Source organism: Balaenoptera physalus, assembly GCF_965194825.1.
Source record: "Balaenoptera physalus genome assembly, chromosome: 2".
Taxonomy (NCBI): Eukaryota; Metazoa; Chordata; class Mammalia; order Artiodactyla; family Balaenopteridae; genus Balaenoptera; species Balaenoptera physalus.
Genome location: NC_138883.1, coordinates 14,666,768 through 14,686,884, shown reverse-complemented (window position 1 = coordinate 14,686,884; position 20,117 = coordinate 14,666,768). Strand labels below are relative to the sequence as shown.

At 43.9% G+C, this 20,117-nt stretch overlaps 1 protein-coding gene across 1 annotated transcript in view; it reads right to left on the bottom strand.

Moving 5' to 3' along the window:
• FOXN3 (forkhead box N3) overlaps positions 1–20,117 on the bottom strand; it is a 406,382-nt gene that overhangs the window by 285,723 nt on the left and 100,542 nt on the right. Inside the window, exon 2 of the mRNA XM_082451369.1 lies at positions 14,535–14,650. The gene's annotated coding sequence lies outside the window, so the exon portion shown is untranslated. The remainder of the gene's footprint in view (positions 1–14,534; positions 14,651–20,117) is intronic.

The window sequence follows — 20,117 nt, the reverse complement described above, 5'->3', positions numbered from 1 at the left end:
TCCATAGGATACATTCTTGAGGGTGAACTTGCTGGGTCAATGCTTTTGACAGATATTGCCAAATGCCCTCCCAAGATGCTCCACCAATGTATCCTCCCAGGAAAACAGAGAGAGGGTGTCTTATTTCCCAACTCCAGCCCAGAATTGGATATTCTCAAATTTTTAAATACTTACCATACAAGTGACAAATGGTATCACATTTGTCGTTTTGATTTGAGCCTCTTTAAATTATGAGTGAGGTTGAGAACTCTTTAATTTACAGATGAGAAAAATAGACACCCAGTGTCCCCTAACTGGCTTAAGGTCTAATCCTGAGCTAGTTACACAGACAAGCCTGGACCAGATCTCGGCTCTGGGGCCACCCTAAGGATGCCCTGACCCCCAGCACCAGGAGGAGAGTCTGACAACCAGTGGACAAACTTCTTCTTTCCCCCTGCTGGGCACACCAGTTGGGTAGTCCGGTGGCTCTCCGATGCCCGGGTTAGGGTGAGAGCCTCCCTCGGGACCCGCAATCCCAAGGAATGTGTTTCCCCTGCCTGACAGGGAAATCTCAGCCTCATTCCTCGGCCCAGGAAGCAGGGCTGTGGGGCCTCTCCAAATGGAGAGCTGCTGACTGCAGCTCGAATACAGAAAGCTTTGCCTCCGAACTGCCTGAGGTTCCAAGGTGTTTTTTCTCCTGCTCATGTCATATCAAATGTTGTTCCATCTGAGAACAAAGTGGTTCGTGTTGTGATTGGACCTTCACATTCCTCTATCTCCTTCTCTGTGGAACCGGACTTCATTAACTGGGAAAGAACGCTCCTTGCAGTAGGGAAAGGATCTCTGGTCACATCCCGTGGGCGGGCAGGGCAGGTGTTCACGGGGCAACACAGGGGTGTGAGTACCCGGTCTAGCTGAGGGGCTCAGCTTCTGGGTCTCACTGGTGCTGTGACCTTGGGTGCTTCTCTCTAAGCCTCACCGTCCCCACCTGAACGACGGAAATGACACCGATACCTGCTTTGCCTAACCTGCAGGGTTGTTTCAAGCTAAGTAGATCATGTGGGTGACACTGCTTTGAAAACTGTGAGACTCAGCACAAATGGGGGAATCTTGGTGAATGTCAACCAGCTGGTCGCCATCGGCTTCCATGCCAGAATGTTCCTGCAGGAAACAGCCATCCTCAGACATGGGGTGGGGTCTGCCCCTGCTCCCAGATATTCCTGAAGCCCTCCACCTCACACCAAGCACACCAGAACCAGGCTGATCATCACGACACAGACTGAGTCGAGGCTTCACCTTGATTGTGCAAAAAAGCATTTCATAAGCATCTGTTTACACACCAGCTAAACTAGGTGTTCAGCAAAGAGAACATCCAGTAACTTCATATTCCTTTGGCGAATTAGGAAGCACAGCTCCACTTGCTGGAATTTCTCAGCCAACTGATACTCATCATACATTAGAATTAAAAACTAAACATGGTCATTTTGAAGGGAATCGTCCTACAGTTATTACATATTTCCCTACTACTTTCTTAAAAAAAAAAAAAAAAAGAGTTAAATACAGTCCAGCCTGTCTGCTTATCTCACTGCCACCGTCATAAACACTGATTATCCTTCTAAGTCTCAAATCATAGGAACCTGTTCTACCACTCCTAGCTTTGAGACCTTAGGCAAATTATTTAACCTCTTTGTGCCTAAGTTTTCTGGAAAATCAGACAACCAAGTTAATTAGGAGTGTGGTTACATTAATAACACAAAACCAGCAAGGATCAACTTAAAGTTTAGTGCATGGATTTGGAGAAAGCTCTTTTGTTCTCTGTGATATGTTTTGTTTCTCCCTAACTCCTGGCTATATTCCAGAGAGCTGAATTTGCTGGCTCCATGAGGCTCTCTTGTGTGGATATAAATTCCTTTTGGGGACTTGGAGAACATAACTAAGGCCCTGATGGGGACTGTTACACCAACAGCCCAAGCCCAAACCCAAGCGTTCAGTTCCAAAAGGGAGACTTAAAGCTGGCACCCTGGAACAGCCAGGCAGAGACGAACAGAAGACACAGAGAGCACGGAGGCAAGGACAACGGGAGCCTCCCTGAGCCTGGAGAGCGAGGAACAACTTCCCTACTGTCGGCTGTACGCACAGACCAATGTCCCAAACAAGCGAGCTTCGTCTTTGTAAGAAGAAACCTTCAGGGACTTCTCTGGTGGCGGAGTGGTTAAGAATCCGCCTGCCAATGCAGAAGACATGGGTTCGAGCCCTGGTCCAGGAAGATCCCACATGCCACGGAGCAACGAAGCCAGGGTGCCACAACTACTGAGCCTGCGCTCTAGAGCCCGCGAGCCACAACTACTGAGCCCACGTGCCACAACTACTGAAGCCTGCACGCACGCCTAAAGCCTGTGCTCCGCAACAAGAGAAGCCCGTGCACTGCAACAAAGAGTAGCGCCTGCTCCCCGCAATCAGAGAAAGCCGGCACGCAGCAACAAAGACCCAATGCAGCCAAAAATAAATAAAATAAATAAATTTTTTAAAAAAAGAAGAAACCTTCAGATGCCCACTTAGGAAACTGAAATATAAAGGATGAAATATAAAAGTGAACACCCAAGAGGGGGAAACCAAGCAATGTGGCTGCTCCAGAAAGTCTGTGTAGGAGGAGCTGAGAAGGGGCACAGGGTTGGCCGAGAAGGGGATGGCTGCGGGGCTCCACAGATGGCCCACCTGCAAAACAAGCACACGGAACGCTTGCTTGAGTGGCTTACGTTGTATGTGCGATGGAGAGACTGCGGGGCTAGAGCCCCGAGCCACTCCCTGGTTCAGTCTCTGGAGAGGACAATAATGAAGAGATGAAGCAACTCCATTTCAGGTGACTGGTCCATTTTTCTGAAGGATGTAAAGAATTCTCTCATAAGCTCTGTTCACTTGCTTCCACTGAGCTAGGTTTCTAGAGTTCTATCTATAATATTGAAGTTGTATACTATGGGCATCACACAGCTATTTATAAATATTTCAGCTCTCTCTCCTTCACGTACACAGTTATATAACATTTTCCCACCTTGTTGAAGTTAGGTGTGGCCACGTGACTAGCTCTGGCCAATGAAATGTGAGCAGAAGTTGGATGGCTTTAAGAGCCAGCACGTGCTTCACCATTTTCTCCCTTCTCTCAGCCTTGGTGACGGGGAATGTTCCATTGCCTCCATCCGGGAGTGAGGTCAAGGATGCCTTGGAGCACAGCCCTTAGCCAACCTCAATAGAGACGTAGGGTAAGCAAGAAATAAACCTTCATTGTTTTATGCCCCTGAGTTTTGGGGGCCATCTGTTACCCTATCACCTAGTCTACCCTGAGTGATACACACGTACCACTTAGCCACCAGGACATGACCTTCTTCTAAATCAGTAACTGGTTGTGCACCCACAGAATTCGCAGTACTAGGAACCTAGCTGTTTATTACGGACGTAGACACAATTTTTAATTATGAGAACCCAAACTCCTTTCCAAAAGGTAAATTTTAAAACTAAGCTCTCAGGAATTCCCTGGCGGTCCAGTGACCAGGACTTTGTGCATTCATTGCCAAGGGCCCAGGTTCAATCCCTGGTCGGGGGAACTAAAATCCTACAAGCCACGTAGCACGGCCAAAAAATTAATTAATTAATTAATTAATTAAAATGAAAAGAAATTAAATAAAACTAAGCTCTCAAACAATCCCCCAAACCCTCTAATTCCTTTCCTGAGCCCCAGTGTACACGTCCCCAGGTGCAAGGCCAGACATTAAAACCTGCTCCAAATGCACCATCTACCATTAGAGGAGAAGGCAATCATCTTAAGAAACTCCACTTTCCGACGTGGAAGATTTCCCGCATTACATTCTTGATCAACACGCGAGTTCATCCTCCCAGACGTCAAGCTGGACTGGCCAAATGGGAACTCCTTTGTGGGCTCTCCTTCCCTGTTGAATCCAGAGTTTTAAAATGCAGTTCCTTGCAAATTCCCTGGTGGTCCAGTGGTTAGAACTCTGTGCTTCCACTGCAGGGGGTGCGGATTCAATCCTTGGTGGAGGAACTAAGATCCCGCATGCCACACATGTAGCCAAAAAATAAAATAAAACAAAATGCAGCTCCTTGAACATCACTATGGGTTGACACCCCCCAGAGTCAGGTTCAACCCAATTTCCCATGCCTCCAAAGGCATATTTTAATTCACCATTTTATTTAATATGTAAAACATGAATTAAGACAAAACTTGCAGTACTCTCCTACACTAAAAAAAAATCCACAAAGTTTTTCTACAGCAAATGTATCAAAATATACGTCTCACACAGTTGCAATGTAATCCAGGTACACTGGCTAAGTTGCGACCAATGAAATCTTCCCATTTCTAAAGAGCAGGACCAAAGACACAGCTTCTGTTTATATGAAGCCATTGATTCAATCATTTGGGGTCAGATTTATTGTTTTAGCCATCATTACCTTTTTCACTTATAAATCAGTATCAATCTAGTCATTTTAGTGACCAAAATAACTATACCATGATCTAATTTCTTAGGTTATTAAAATGACCAGATCAGAGTCACAGCGGGTGAATCAATAAAATGCCTGGAAATAAATATGAGGGGAAATGTACAGCCACCCCGTTGGATGTCAAGGTCGAAAGGCCTGCCTACCACCCGTATCCGTGCCTCAAGCCTTACAATTTATATCTATATTCTGACTTCCCAAGGTGCTGGGGCCAATCTCTAAGAATTCTGATGTGCACATATTGCAGAACCACACGGATGTAATAGTCAAGTAAATTATTAATGAAAGAACTATACAAATAAAACATCATGCTCTTTTATGCAGTAATAATTATTATCATAAGCAATGCAAATTGAATAATAAGAATCATCAGGACAGTTCGGTGATAAGCTAACAATTTCTGGCAATCAGACCAAACATCTCTGCTCAAGCTGTTTAATAAAATAAATAGCAGGTTGTTGACATTTTTGTTCAGTTAAGCACACGTACATCCAGAGACTACTTATGTGTCCCGGGTAGAAGAGCTAAAAAAGAAGTGGAGACTGAATAATACAAAAGTGGAACCACTTACAATGGGGATCATTTAGATATCTCCACAAGAAATCAATGAATCCTATAAACTGTCCCAGAATCAAATGACATCATTTGCTTATTTATACACACATTGCATACACATACATTTACATATACATCTGCATTACATGAATATACATATATATACAACATTATAAGAATCTTCTTATAATGTTTCAGGTACTTTCACGTGATGGATAAAGTTAAATGCCATAAGAATACTAGGCCATCACTATTTAGAAGCATTTATCAAGCACCTAACTTCCTATCACACAGGCACACACCACTTGGCAAAAAAGCAAACCACTTCCTTCTTTACCTTAGAGGACCCCCGATGCTGGAACCCTCTAGAAATCATGCAGTCCTCAAACAGCATTGCCCAATTTTCTACCAGTTCACCCAAGACTGATTCAGAAGAGAAGCTGTCCGTTCACAGATCAAACTAACCACAGAGAAAGTCTATTAAATTCTAATTGGCAAGTAATTTGGACCTTCCAGTAGCGACTACAACCAATTTCCTGCCTCTTTTTGTGTACCTGGAAAAATACGTTTTCTGTCTGAGGTAATGATATCCTCTCGTATTCAGAGGAAAAAAGTCAAAGGCAGTGAGGTCTCCTCAGCTTCCAGCAAGAATAAAGAAATGCTAAAGAGTGAGCTGAACCTACCTGCCGTGAGATGTGCTCATCTCACAAGCAAACTCATCTTCTCCTAGGGTCTGAGTGTTGGTTAAAAGTCCAACCATTCAGAGGCCATTTGACTGGGCTTGGGGGTGTATTACGCCCTTTACAAAAGCGCCTTCCCTTCCTTCATCATGGGCTGCCGTATTAACGAGACCAATTTGGATGCCATTCTCTTTCAAGGGGTATCAACTTCAAAACAGCTCTACCTCTTCAGACTCCGGGAGATGCCCCTGCTCTGAGTTGCAATTATTTCCTTTGAACCTAACTCTATCCTAAAAGCCAAAAAACTCTCACCTGAGCTACGCGGCTACCACCACTGATGGAGCTACGATACTTGAGCACAGTTCTGAGTTTGGGCTCAAAAGACTCGGTCCCTAGTTAATGCCCAAATATCCATTTTGGGAGTTCACATGCATATACCACAGTGAGAGTAAAATAAATGTGGACACATAAGTATGCCCACTATAGGGAAACAGCAGCATATGGCACTTTTTACCAGGAGTAACAGTTCACCCTCTGCCTTTGCAGGGGGGATGGAGGTCTGCCGATTTCCACCAGGAGACAAAGGTGTGACTGTGTATTCTTAAGCCAGAGTGCTGTGGCCAGATGCCTACTCATCATTTCAAATGTCTTTCTTCTCTCCTCCCTAAAGCAGGAAGAAAGTCTTAATTGATGCTATGTCTCTAACACTTGCTAATCTCCTGTTTAATAAGGAAGACAAGGCACAGGCTGCGGACCTCCAGTAAACAGCAGTAGGGCCAGTAAAGAGGAGAGAGAGGGAGGTGAGGAGGGAACCAAGGAGAAGGGGCGAGAGAAGCCAAGTCAGGGAGGTTCCCAGATCGTGATTTTGCACCACAATAAAATTTCAAAAATAGTTTCGGAGAGGCGTAGGTTGCCAACTTTTTATTTTTCCAAGTAAAGAATATTGAACTCACTATCTTGAGCTTATTTTTCTCTTTGCCTTGGACTGGGGAAAAGTTCATCTTTGAACACCTATTTGTACATATCTGTTTGTTCCCCCCTCCTCCCCACACCCCATCAACTGTAAACCCAAGCAGGCCCCTCAGAATCTCTCTACCTTCCACACAGGAGGGCCCCTGGTGTCCAAGAACCACTGAAGTAGACAGATTGGATCCCGAATCTGAGAATTATTACTTACTTTCTCATTTCACTTCAGAATGTTTCACATTTCCTTATCTTCCTTCAGAGAATTTCTGTGAAACACGTTTTCTAAGGTGATATAACTATATGGCCATCTCAAAAAAAAATCAACACATTTTACATCGGATTCATTTCAACCCTTGATAAGAAAGCAGTATGCATGCTTCTAATGGAAATGAATTCTAACAAAAGGGTGTATTCACACTTTCAGCCTAGGGGCCTGACCCACGAGGGCCAAGAACACATGTGCAAAGAATGTGAATGCCGTCTTTTGCAGGCAGACAGCAGGAGCAAATGACCAAAGATTTCCATCCATTTATCTTGACACAAACCTACTCTTCCGCCAGCCAAGATGACGGTTCTGAAGGGAACCAACTTGCAGAGTCTGGATCCGAACCAGGGCTTTCAGCAACAACTAAGGATTTAGACCAGCTTAATTTCTGAATTCTTGTAAAACAAAGACCATATATGTTAAAGTGGCCAGCTCAGGGCCTGTGTGCAAAAATCTCTCTCTTCCCTTGAGACGAGAGCTCTGTATCTGGCCTCTCTCTCCCTGGCAAACAGCTTGCAAAGGGCTTTCAAACATGAAGAACTCTTTGTTGAAGGAGCTCTCATATCTACCTTGTTATCTGCAGTACATAGAAACAACTGACTTAGAAGTCTTTTCAATTCATTCTCATTAAATAAAAGATGGATTTTCATCTCATTTCCAATTATCAGTCAGGAACATACATTCTTTTTTTGTGGCTGCATTGGGTCTTCGTTGCTGCGCTCGGGCTTTCTCTAGTTTCGTTGCGGTGCATGGGCTTACTGCGGTGGCTTCTCTTGTTGTGGAGCACGGGCTCTAGGTGCACGGGCTTCAGTAGTTGTGGCACGTGGGCTCAGTAGTTGTGGCGCACAGGCTTAGTTGCTCCGTGGCATGTGGGATCTTCCTGGACCAGGGCTCGAACCCATGTCCCCTGCATTGGCAGGCGGATTCAAACCACTGTGCCACCCGGGAACATACATTCTTTTTTTTTTTTTTTTTAAAGATTTATTTATTGATTGATTGATTGATTGATTGCTATGTTGGGTCTTCGTTTTTGTGCTAGGGCTTTCTCTGGTTGTGGCAAGCGGGGGCCACTCTTCATCGCGGTACGCAGGCCTCTCACCATCGCGGCCTCTCTTGTTGCGGAGCACAGGCTCCAGACGCGCAGGCTCAGTAATTGTGGCTCACGGGCCCAGTTGCTCCGCGGCATGTGGGATCCTCCCAGACCAGGGCTCGAACCCGTGTGACCTGCATTAGCAGGCAGATTCCCAACCACTGTGCCACCAGGGAAGCCCCATACATTCTTAAGTAATGACAATTATAATCATTTTAAGAGCTACCATAAAATGAGCGTTTACTGTCTGCCAAGCACTGTGCCAAGTATTTTACTTTTATTTATTTATTTTTTTATTGACGTATAGTTGACATACAACATTATGTTAGTTTCAGGTGTACAACATAGTGATCCGACAATCGAATACATTATGAAAGGATTACCACGACAAGTAAAACCATCTGTCCCCATGCAAAATTATTACAGTACTATTGACTCTACTCCTTATGCTGTATTTTACATTCCCACGACTTATTGATTTTACAGCTGGAAGTCTGCATCTCTTAATCCCCTTCACCCAACCCTCCTCCCCCTGTGCCAAACATTTTATAAGAATTATTTTACTTAATTCTCATGCCAACTCTATAAGGTAAATATCATTATCCCCCTTTTACAGATGGGGAAATGGAGGCTCAGATACCTTCCATTATTTTCTAGGAATCCACAGCACAGAAATCACATGCCAAGTCATTCAGCTGGAAAGAGGAGGGACGGGAATCTGAAACTCTGGCTGATATGCTAACCCTAACATCCACTGCCTCCCCCTGGCACCCTTGGGTCACTCACTACAAGCAGCCCTGCCAGAAGCCACAGCTTTTACGGTGCATGCACTTTAACTGGCACCGCTAAAAACGCAGCCCATCCCGTCTTTCCTAGAAGCCAGCGTTGTTTTCACTCTGCTTTCAAGTCCTGTTGAGGCTTTATGCCTGCTCTCTCAGGAGGCCTCATGTCAGCCCTCAGGCCTTGGACCACCACAGCAGTCATTCAGTCCAACTAGACAAGCCATTTCTCTCAGGAGAGCTGGTGCAATTCCACAATGGTTTATGAGGGACCAAAACTCTGATCTTGTTTTAAATAAAGCAAGCCCTCCAAAGTTCACAAATCTCTTTCATCTGCTTTAGTTTGTGATGACAATGAGACAAACGTTAGTGGGTACGCTGTCCCCTCCACCACCGATGTCTCGCTTTGTGACCTTCCTTGGAGATTCTGCGGCCCCTCAGTTTCTCTATATACAGAATACAAACTCTTACCTTCTTCACAAAAATGAGTGTGGCGACCAAGTGAGATAGTAAAAATACTCGGAGAAAAAAAAAATTAAATGCCGTCTACAACGAAGGTGTTAATGTCATATCTTTTCCAAATAGTACAGGTTCTGGCAAATCCCACCGGGCATTTATTTACAAGGCCAAAGCACAGATCCAGAAACTCTCTCTGTTACATATATGGGGATTTCCATTTAATGAAATGTTTCCAGGAAACACCTTAGAGCCATAAGCAAACGTGCTAAGCGGGCAGCCATAGGAAAACTCCCCGTAGGTCTATGAATCAGTCCTTGGGAGAGTTTTCTGTTTTGTTTATTAACATTTGGGCCCCATTTATGACTCAAGCATAACTTCCCTTGGCATTAAAGTAACTGGGAACTGAGATTAATTGCCCGATTTTTAATTACATTTGGCCTCTTGGCACTGCATGTTGTAAGTACCCTGTCTCTCAGGGCACACTGACAACAAGTGATCTGTCGTCGGCTATTCTGAAAGAGCTTTGGTGTCTGCGCAGTTTATGATCACTAAAATAAAGGGTTCTAGCCTTCTAAGAATCTAACACACACACTCTTTGTGTGGCTTTACAAATGCCTCAAATAATGAGACCATCACAGGAAAACATACTGAATTGAGTTTCTCGACTATTTACACACCCCCTAACCTGTCCAGCTGCCTCTGCCTCTTCTGGCCTCAGACTCCATTTTGAACATGGATTTCTTTTTTCCTTTCTGGAGTCTCTTATTTTCTCCACTGTATTCATTCACAGGGGGGGAAAAAAAAGACCTCATAAATGTCATTTCATATTCCAAGCAATTTGCTATAGGCAACTACACCATTACTTTGTACAAATAAATTTACATAAATCATTATTAGAATGTTTTATCTTAGCAAGATTATTTGGTTCCCAGAGCACAAATTAAATGCATGCTTAAAGCAGAATATTTTAAAGTTATTCCTATATTGTTTATGAGACGGGATTAGAAATTTCCATCTAATTTTTCTTTCATAATGGAATTCCTTTAGTTTTCTTTGTACATCTAGAAACCACATGTATAACTTTCTAGGGGGTTTCTTGAAGCAAGCATTGCAGTAGATGCTTCTGATACATTTGGTCCATTTTTCAGAGACTATTCCCTTTGATTCCATGGGGTCAGTTTTGAACAGTGATTAGGAAGGCCAGGAACCAAGGAAATTAAAACCATCTCCTGAGTAGATGGGTTTTTGTCTGATATTATTCTGCAAGCAAACCGGTCGTTGGTTGTGGTTTGGTTTTTTTTTTTTTTAATAAACAAATTTGTAAACAAACTTCCTGAAAATGGAGCTCAGTTTCTACTCACTGTTTAAGTTGGGAAGATGCCTGTTTGGATCAACTGCACAGCACATGACAAGTCTTCACTGGAGTTCTACTCCACCCTAGATTTCAAAATAACATCTTTTCTCCCTATATATAAAGGTAATGCCCATTTTTAAAACAAGCTGCAGTTGTCAACATCGGGGAAGCGGGCAGAAAGGGACCAACTGAAAGTCAGGAGTGGAGCTTGCCACCCTGAACCTGTTAACCTGCTGGCTCCGGGTAACTTGTCTTCTCATCGGGGTCAAAAAGGGCTGGACTCACCACTCAGAGCTGTACCCTTCTCCCCGTGTGTGGTCTGGGAACAGATTCCCAAGCCAGTGTCAGGGAAGTGGGGCCCCTCGTGGTCAAGGGCACAATCCTCGTAAAGGATGAGTGAGGCAGTCCCGTGCAAGAGCTGGAAAGAGCAAGAAAGAGCTGGGTTCAAAGCAAAGTGGTGCCACTCTCTAGCTGTGATCATGCACAATTTAAACCTTTCTGCATCTGTTACCTCATCTTAAAATGAGGTTACTTGTACCTACTTCACAAGTTTGTTTGGGGAATTAAATGAAAGAAGGCAGGCAGAAGCTGAGGACAGTGTGACCTCTGGAAGAGGCTCAATAAACAGTAGCTAACATTAATCTTCAAGGATGACCAGTGGGGTCAAGCTGGGGTGATCACGTCATGTATTGTCCATACCAGCATATTTCCAGGTGTGAAAGGAAGGGCTGTATTATAATTATGTTGGGTCAACTGGCAAATGCTAGGATGCTTTCAGGCACACTGGGGCATGTGTGACTATCCCAACTCCAGCCCATCACCATTCAAGACCCGGTAAAGAAGTTAGGTAACGATTATATCTTACGTATTTTACGACTCGTTATTACCTTTTAGAGATCTTTCATACATCTTTTCAAGCCTTTCGTAAACCGTGTGAAAAAATGTAGGTCTGGGTTAATTACCCTTTAATCATGAGCAGACAGAAGCACAGATAAAAGTTTGGGCTTTCCCACAGTGACACAGTGTTGCAGGGGCAGTGGGAACCCCAAGCGTACCTCAAGCTGCTCCCTACTTCCTACCCTCCCAGCAACGAGACAGGGTCATGTGACGAGTTCTGGCCAATGGACTGTGGATGTGGAATTGGTCTGAGTCACTTCTGGTCTAAGGCACCTAAGAATGCGTGTGCGTTCTCAACTCTTTTTCACATATCGAAGCAACCAGGAAGCCACAGTTTGAGACGTAGGTGTCACAAGATGGGGGAGGCAGCAAAGCCACACTCGTGCAATCCAACTCTGGGTGAGTGAGAAATAAACTTTTATTGCACTAAACCCTGAGATCTGGAGCGTACTTTTTACCCTAGTATCCCACAGCCTGCTCTGGCTCAGCTAGCTAGTACGATTAGAACCCACATCTCCAACTTTCACCAGTTTTCACTCAACAGTATCAAAAATCCCACCACATTGGGAAAATGTTGCCAAGATTAAATGCCATAACTTACTCATGGCAAATCTTCAGTGCTTACTTGATTTAAAACAAAATGTTTTTTTGGTTTAAAACAAAATAGTTCACACCCAGTGCCAAGTAAAAAAAAGAAAGTTCCCAAATGCAGGCTATATTTTAATTTGGTGCTGATTTGTTCCAACATTTACGTTAACCCGAGAAGCCTGGATGCCTCGTTTTAAAGACAACCCTAATAATTAGATTCCTGAAATGAAACAGCCTCAGTGTCATATCTAGCTTTAACTGAAAGTTAAATAGATGAACAGAAAAATCCAACTAGACTATGACCAATTCTCTATCTCAATCTAGAAAATTCCTCTCTTCCTCTCTTGCTTATTTAAATCCTACTCATCCTTCAATCCTATTTTCTTTATGAGGGAAAAAGTTCCACACCTCAAATTTTGCAAACACTTGTGTCAATCAATTGCCTAGGCCAGAGGATAGCAAATTTTTTCCTGTAAAGGGTCAGAAAGTAAATACTTTATGGTTTCTGACGCACCTATTCAACTCTGCCCTTGTAGCGCAAAAGCTGGTATAGACAGTCTGGAAATAAATAAACATGACTACGTTCCAGCAAAACTTAATTTAGGGACATTGAAATCTGAATTCCGTATCATCTCTACGAGGCAAAATATACTATTCTTCTTTTAATTTTTTCCAGTCATTTTAAAACGTGAAAACCATCTCAGCTTGTCCACCCCAAACAAGCAGTGGGCCACGCCTGGCTGGCGGGCCGCAGCTGACCCACCCCAGGCTTAGAAGAGGCAGGGCAACAACAGATTAGGCAGTCGCTCTTGTGGGAGGGGAACACAAATACTGTTGTTCTAGTTCTTCCACTTCCCGGTGGCTGGTGACCCGGGGCTCTGACTCCAGGAAGGCCTGAGCTCCCAGATCAGCCAGGCCTCAGTTCCAGAAGCACTGCAGCACGCTAAGGCAGGTGGTGTGTGGCCACGCAGACCTGACGGGATGGGCGGGAGCCTCGGCCGGCGACCCTCAGCAGCACCCTCAAGACCCAGGGCAGGAAAGCCGCCACTGCTTTATCCGAAAGAGCCAGGTGTGGGCAGGCTTTGCTGGGCCATTGCAAGATGAATCAGCGCACTGGGCTCCCACCCCTGACCACGGCCCCAGCTTCAGCCTTGAGGCCCTCCCTGAATTCTGGTTTTCTGAACTCTTGATACACTCTTGGCCTCAACGTACAAACTCATGTTCCTGGCTTCTTCTTCCTACCCTTCCGTTCCACTTCTCAGCTCAGAATCACCCACTGTGAACCACCAGGTACTGACCTCACACAGCACCTGGTTCATCCCGGGGCCCTGTCAAGCCACACCTGCCAGGCAGAGTGCGGAGGGGAGGGGGGCAGGTATGTAAGAATAAACAGTCAGGTAGAGAGGCAGAGGCCAGGTATGGGCAAGCCCAAGGAAGCAGAAGGCCAGCCAGGTAGTAGCCAAGCCAGGGCTGGGGCACCAGAGACTAGGGTCCCCTGAAGGAAGCTGTCAGCCAAGGTGACTCTGTAACAGAGCAGGTAGGGTGTCCCCAGGGGAATCTTAAGGGACCCAGGCCCTGAGAAGGAGCCAGGCTCTGGCTGGGATAGAGGCTCAGCGTCCTCCAAGCCCTGTCTGGTCCTCACTGGCTAGGCTCATGGCAGGCTCATTCCCACCTTCCAGGCCAGACCAGGCTGCTCCTCTTCCCTCTTGGCTGAATGATCCACAGTGACCAAGCCCTCCTTCAGCCCTCCTTCTTCCATGAATTCTCTGATTATTTCAGTCCCAATCCTCAAAGTCTCTTAATTCCCTGAACCAGAGAGCTACCACAGTGCACTGCTCTGGCCGGAAGCTGAGCGCCATCCGCCATTTTCTTATGAGCGAGTCGTGGCTCTTTTGCTAAGGTCTGAGCTTCATGAGGATGTATCTTATATTTTTATACGTCTTATAGTTTTTTATCCCCATCTGCCCTGAGAACACATAACAGATACTCAATAATACTTATTAAACTCAATTAAAAGGTCCAACATTAGAAAGATTAATACAATTCAAAAGAAATATAGTATTATGGGAAAGAAAATGATTTAGAGAAACTATGTACGGCAGAGGCTAGTTTCTATACAAAAATTCCCAGCAATGTTCCTGTTGCTTTGTGTCTATGACACACACCAAAATTTTAAATAAAGATGTGACTCAACATTCTCATTATCTTAACGCCTAAATTCATTGACCACATTGTCAGTCTGATCAGCTGTATATATTGATCATTAAGAAGACCGGAGGAAGAGGGGGAGGATATCAATTGCTGGAGAGACAATCAATTTGGCATTTGCATTTAAATATAGCTTTGGTATTTCATTTATTCACTGCAATCTCCATGAGGTGTAAGCCAGCTGGGGGAGGCAAAGCTTGGTTACCTGAGTCAGAATGGGTCCAGGAAACCGAGGTCAGCATTGCTCCAGTCACAGAAAGGACAGAGAGGCCTCCATGATCACGAGAACGCTGGTCTTCTAGGAGATGATGCGTCTAGTGGCTGGTGGAGAGGAGCAGAAGGAAGACGGGATTAGAGCAGAGGAGGAGAGAGAACCCTCTCAACCACAGTGGATGTCATCTCTGGCCTGACTCTCTAAAACATGACATACTTCAGCGAAAAAGTCAATTGCAACTGTACCTCTTTATTTCTTGGAAAGTTATTGAAGCACTGGGTCTTTCGTGATGGAGTGTTCTTGAAACTGCCGCATGGGGCATAAAAGGACCCAGAGATTTGAAAATACATGCCATAGATATTATGAGATTATCTTATTTTACTATAGCTGCCATTGAGACACTTGTGAGATCATTTTACTTTACTTCAGCTGTCACTGAAACACTTGTCTATATAAAGGAAAAACATCAGAGCACCAGCAAGCCTTCAAGGCCAGCGTTCCACCACGAGAACCAGCCTTGATCCTCTTGGTAGACCAGGTATACAGGCTGCAAAGTCAATGACTCTCTAGTCTGTTGTTGTAAAATAAAATTACGCTGGCTCTATTCCTGGAGAAAAAGATGACATCAAGCTAAAGTTCACAAAATGGGCTACAAGTTTGGAGGATACAGTTAACCTATAATCTTACAAAATAGAAAAGTTGGTACACGAGATAGATGGCATAATAATTTCTAATGGAAGATATTCTTTTGACCTACACATCAAGGAAGACACAGCAATAGGCTCTCTAATGAAAAGAATGGTGTGAGCCTATGAGCTCTAGTGTGAGAATGTTAGGAAATAAATTCATTCTATCAGTGGTTCTCAAACTGTGGTCCCTGGAAGGGCAGCATCAGTATCACCTGAGAATTTGTTGGAAATGCAGATTCTTGGCCCTACCCAAGAGCTACTAAATCTGAATATTTGCAGGTGGGGCTCAGGGATCTGTTTTAACAAGCCCTCCAAGTGATACTGATACATCTTAAATCATTAATTTATCCACCCATCCAAAGACATTGAGTCCATTGTTAAAAAATAAAATTACCCTACTCTACTGCGTGTTACGCTTCAATTAAGGGCAAAGTATTGGGCTGGGGATTGGGGAGGGAAGAAGGGTCAGAGAGAGAAGACGATGAAATCCCTGCCCTTGAGAAATGTATTGTCCTCTGTGGGAGATAAAACAGGTATACAGGCAACTCAAATACAGACTGTGTTATTTTCTCTAACCAAGAGTTAGACGGTTTCAAAGGAGACATTTGTTTCTGATTGGTGTGGGGAGGCAGGTAAGGGAAAGCATCAAGACAATAGTAATGGGACGAGATCTGCACAGGATTTTGACAGGTGGGAATAGGGAAAAGCTGAAGCAAAGGCCCAGAGGTGAGAAAGCATGAGGGTTATTTTGGTACATGGAGGAACCAGGTCTGGCTGATACGTGAGAAACTTGGAGGTGATCTCGGTGAGACAAGGTTACTGCCAAGCACAGACACGTAAATGCTAGGGGCTCGTTGCTTCTCTTTCTTGTATGAAGACTACTTAGCGGAACCTGTGGCTTATGTTTAGAAACTGACATCTGATAAACCAGGTGATTTAATAATTTCTAAGTCTAGTCTGCTTTTCTGTACTTTTTGAACTGCTTTTTCTAGAGGGGAGCACCTCAGCTGCTTCAAGGATTAACTGCTGAAGGTTTGCCCTGGAGGAAGACACAAAAGAAAATTTCAAAACAGGCATAAGAATCCAGATGTCACAGTAGCCTCGGGCCATTCTGCAAAGGGGCAAAATGTTACCAAAAATAAAAAGCCCCTGAGGGCACTGATGGTTTTAGCTTTATAAAATAACTCAAGTGGAGAGGGGTGTGCCTTAGTCAAAAGGAAAAGTTAAACCAGGGACTGGGAGAAATGGGTGTAGGGATCAAAAGGTACAGACTTCCAGTTATAAAGTGGATCAAAAGGTACAGACTTCCAGTTATAAAGTAAGTCGTGGAGATATAGGATGACTATAGTTAATAAGACCGTATTGCATATTTGAAAGTTGCCAAGAGAGTAGATCTTAAAAGTTCTCATCACAAGAAAAAAAAATTCTTTGTAACTATGTAAGGTGGCGATGTCAACTCGACTTATTGCGGTAATCATTTTGCAACGTATACAAATATTGAATCATCGTCGTACACCTGAAACTAATAAAGTTTTATGTCAATCATACCTCAATTAAAAAAATTAAAACATGCCCTAAAAAAGTTAAACTAATACTCAACACTTCTAATTAGAGAAAAAAACTACTTTTCATGATCAAGAAGGTATGGCTTTTGCTTCTAAAAAACTGACATAAATAGAAGGCTTTATTTCCTGGTGCTGCTAGATGAATGATGAAAAATTGAAGATGTTTTTGATGTCATGCAAGGCTCTGATGGAAGTGAAGCTGGATTCAGAATCGGCTGCTCATCCCAGTTCTGCCATTTAGCCATCTGTGTCATTAAGGGCAAGACACTCAACTTCCTAAACCTCAGTTCTTCATCCATCAAGAATTAGAGACACTGGGCTTCCCTGGTGGCGCAGTGGTTGAGAATCTGCCTGCCAATGCAGGGGACACGGGTTCGAGCCCTGGTCTGGGAGGATCCCACATGCCGCGGAGCAACTGGGCCCGTGAGCCACAACTACTGAGCCTGCGCGTCTGGAGCCTGTGCTCCGCAACAAGAGAGGCCGCGATAGTGAGAGGCCCGCGCATCGCGATGAAGAGTGGCTCCCGCTTGCCACAACTAGAGAAAGCCCTCGCGCAGAAACGAAGACCCAACACAGCCATAAATAAATTAAAAGAAAAAAAAAAAAGATAACAAAAAAATATATATATATATTTCTTCCTCTGGGTTCCAGTCAAAAAAAGTTTGAAAGCCACTAATGTAGGTGACCTAGACCACCCCCAAATCTACCAAAAAAAAAAAAAAAAAAATTAGAGACACTGACTTGTCCCACCTTTGAAATTTAAATAAGAAAACAGACCAGAAGTTGCTCTGAAAATTATAAGGTGCAATATTACACAGGGGTATATTTTTATTGTATATATAATTATACTATCCTACTCACTGAGACATTTGGGTACTAATCATACTTGTTACTGTATTGGCCTTTGAAAATATAAAAGTAAAATGTTTCTTAGGCCCAGACTCTCCTTTTAAATATTTGCAGATAGAGCAGTTCTAAGGCACAAACTTGGCATCAACCAAACTGTCCTCCCAAGAAACGTTTCAAGGTAAATTTTTTACTTCTAATTTTTTTTTTTTTTAACTTTTATTCCTCTGACCTCGCTAGAGCATCCAGATATCTTTCAGCAGCTCCTGGTGAGCACGACTCAGTCTGCAGCTACACAGACATATGATGGCGATAATTTATCATCTCTGCAGTAGTTTAGTCCCAGATGGACCATTTACTAATTTATTTCCATATGTAACTGGCAGAAAGATTAATCAGGCTTCCAACTCAGAAACCTGAATTGTGCTTCATTCCCTTAACAGGCTAACTCTGGACCACAGGAAGTACACCGTTTACATAGAAAACCAAGAGTTTCTCTTAAAAAGCCTGTCGACCTTAGACACAGGCCTTTACACACACACACACACACACACACACACACACACACACACACACAAGGCCTGCTCCTTATGTCAACTTGGAGGGCTGGTTCTTTCTTTAGATACTAATGGACTTCCCATAGGAGCTGCGTCTGATAGAACTGCAGGCAGAAGTAACGCCAAATCAGGCCCAGTTGCAGCTACAGTTCCCTCCCTGTGTGCAAGCACGGGGTCTCGTATTTCTGAAACTGAACAGATCTTTTTGCCATGGTGCTACACCCAGCTGGCCGGCTGTGCGGTGCCCAGGCACTGGAAAGTATGTGCTTTCTTTTTTTCCACTCTTTTTGAGGGTCTGAACTTGACTGAATCCAGCAGCTGCCGTGGCTTCAGCCAAGCGATGGCGAATGAATTGTTAGCATCGCTCTCAGGCCCCCTGAGTTCAACTCTCAGTTCACTTTTGTTTTTAATTCTATCCCAGTGATATCAGCCTTGAGCAAAGAGTGGTTAGTGGAATTATTGTTGGATGACGGTGTTTACAGATAGAAGGCCAGCCGATCCCAAAACGGGGCAGAAAGGAAACTGACTGGTTATATCTTCAGTGGAACCCAAGGCCACAGCCAGGAAGGCTCAGGAGGCAGGACCACGTAGAGGTATTACCGGCTGGATCCACACACACCTGGGTCACTAAACAACCATGTGGCTTTGGAAAAGTCACTTACCGGTTCAAGTTCACAATTCTCTCCTCTGTAATATGATTTTAGCTCCCTAATTTTAGCTCTAAAATCTTTGATTCCATGAAGATGAAAAAAATATCAGCCATTCACCTGGTTTCCGTGTTTAGATGATGCCAAACAGCCAGAAGTTTGGAAGCATCTGAAAGTAGCTGAATTGGTCACGATGCTTGGTTCTGTGACAGACATAGCCTTAGGAATCTCAGTATCTAATAGTCTGTCTCTGAGCAGAAGATTGACCAGTGATGTATATCTTTGCAAGTGTTTAAGAATTCAATGAAAAACAAGTTTGAAGTACTGTTCTAGGCATGGCAAAAGCTACAGAAGTACCTAAATCAGGGTCCTGTGTCTTTGATACATTTACATCACAGTTCAGAAAAGGTACAGCTCGTCCTAATAGAGTGAAATAAGTGCTATAATTTGAAGACCAACTGTTATGGGAGCATGATGGAAAGGATGGAAAAATCATCCCAATGAGGGTGACAGGGGGAGATCTGTAAGGTTTTTTGGAGGAATTGCAATTGAAGCTGGGAAAGTGGGAGGAAAGGAATCTGGGCAGAGACAGCAGCAAGAGCAAAGGCCTAGAAACTTCCCCACGTGGCCAGGATATAGTATTTATTACCCTAGGGCAGGCCCCGGGATGCTCAAGAAAGAGACCTAGTGACAGAGAAGGCTGGAAAGGGACTAATGGTGGAAAGCCCTGGACACCAGCCTGGGGATTGGCTCTTACCCTGTGACCACTAAGAACCTTCAGAAATAACTAGGCAGTGGAGACTCTAAATGAGCTATGCCCAGGAAGTTTATTCTGGCAATTCTATTACCATTTACGATCGGTAATAAGATCAGTCTGTACCTTCATTTTTCTCTTATTCATTTCATGCTGCCACTATTTGGGAATCCCTCAAATTTACTTTTTTCCAAATCAATTTCCTGGCTCTTCAGATGGAAGCAATTGAGTTTCCTACAAGCACTGCCAGGGTTTTACATCTGAATGACTGGTGCCGCCTAGGGCTTTATGTTTTGGTTTATGTGTTTTTCTATTCTTACGAAAGAGTTAACATACCATGGCTTAGACTGGTGTTTTCTGGAGATTTTTTTTTACACTGGAAAGTACTTTGGGACGATGAAAAAAAAATATACAAACGTGTCAACTGTTGGAAGGGCTTGCACTCTCCAAACAGGCAAAAGTTGAACTATCATCCAAAGTAGTTCATTGGCACTTTTTTGATTTCCAGTTTCAGAG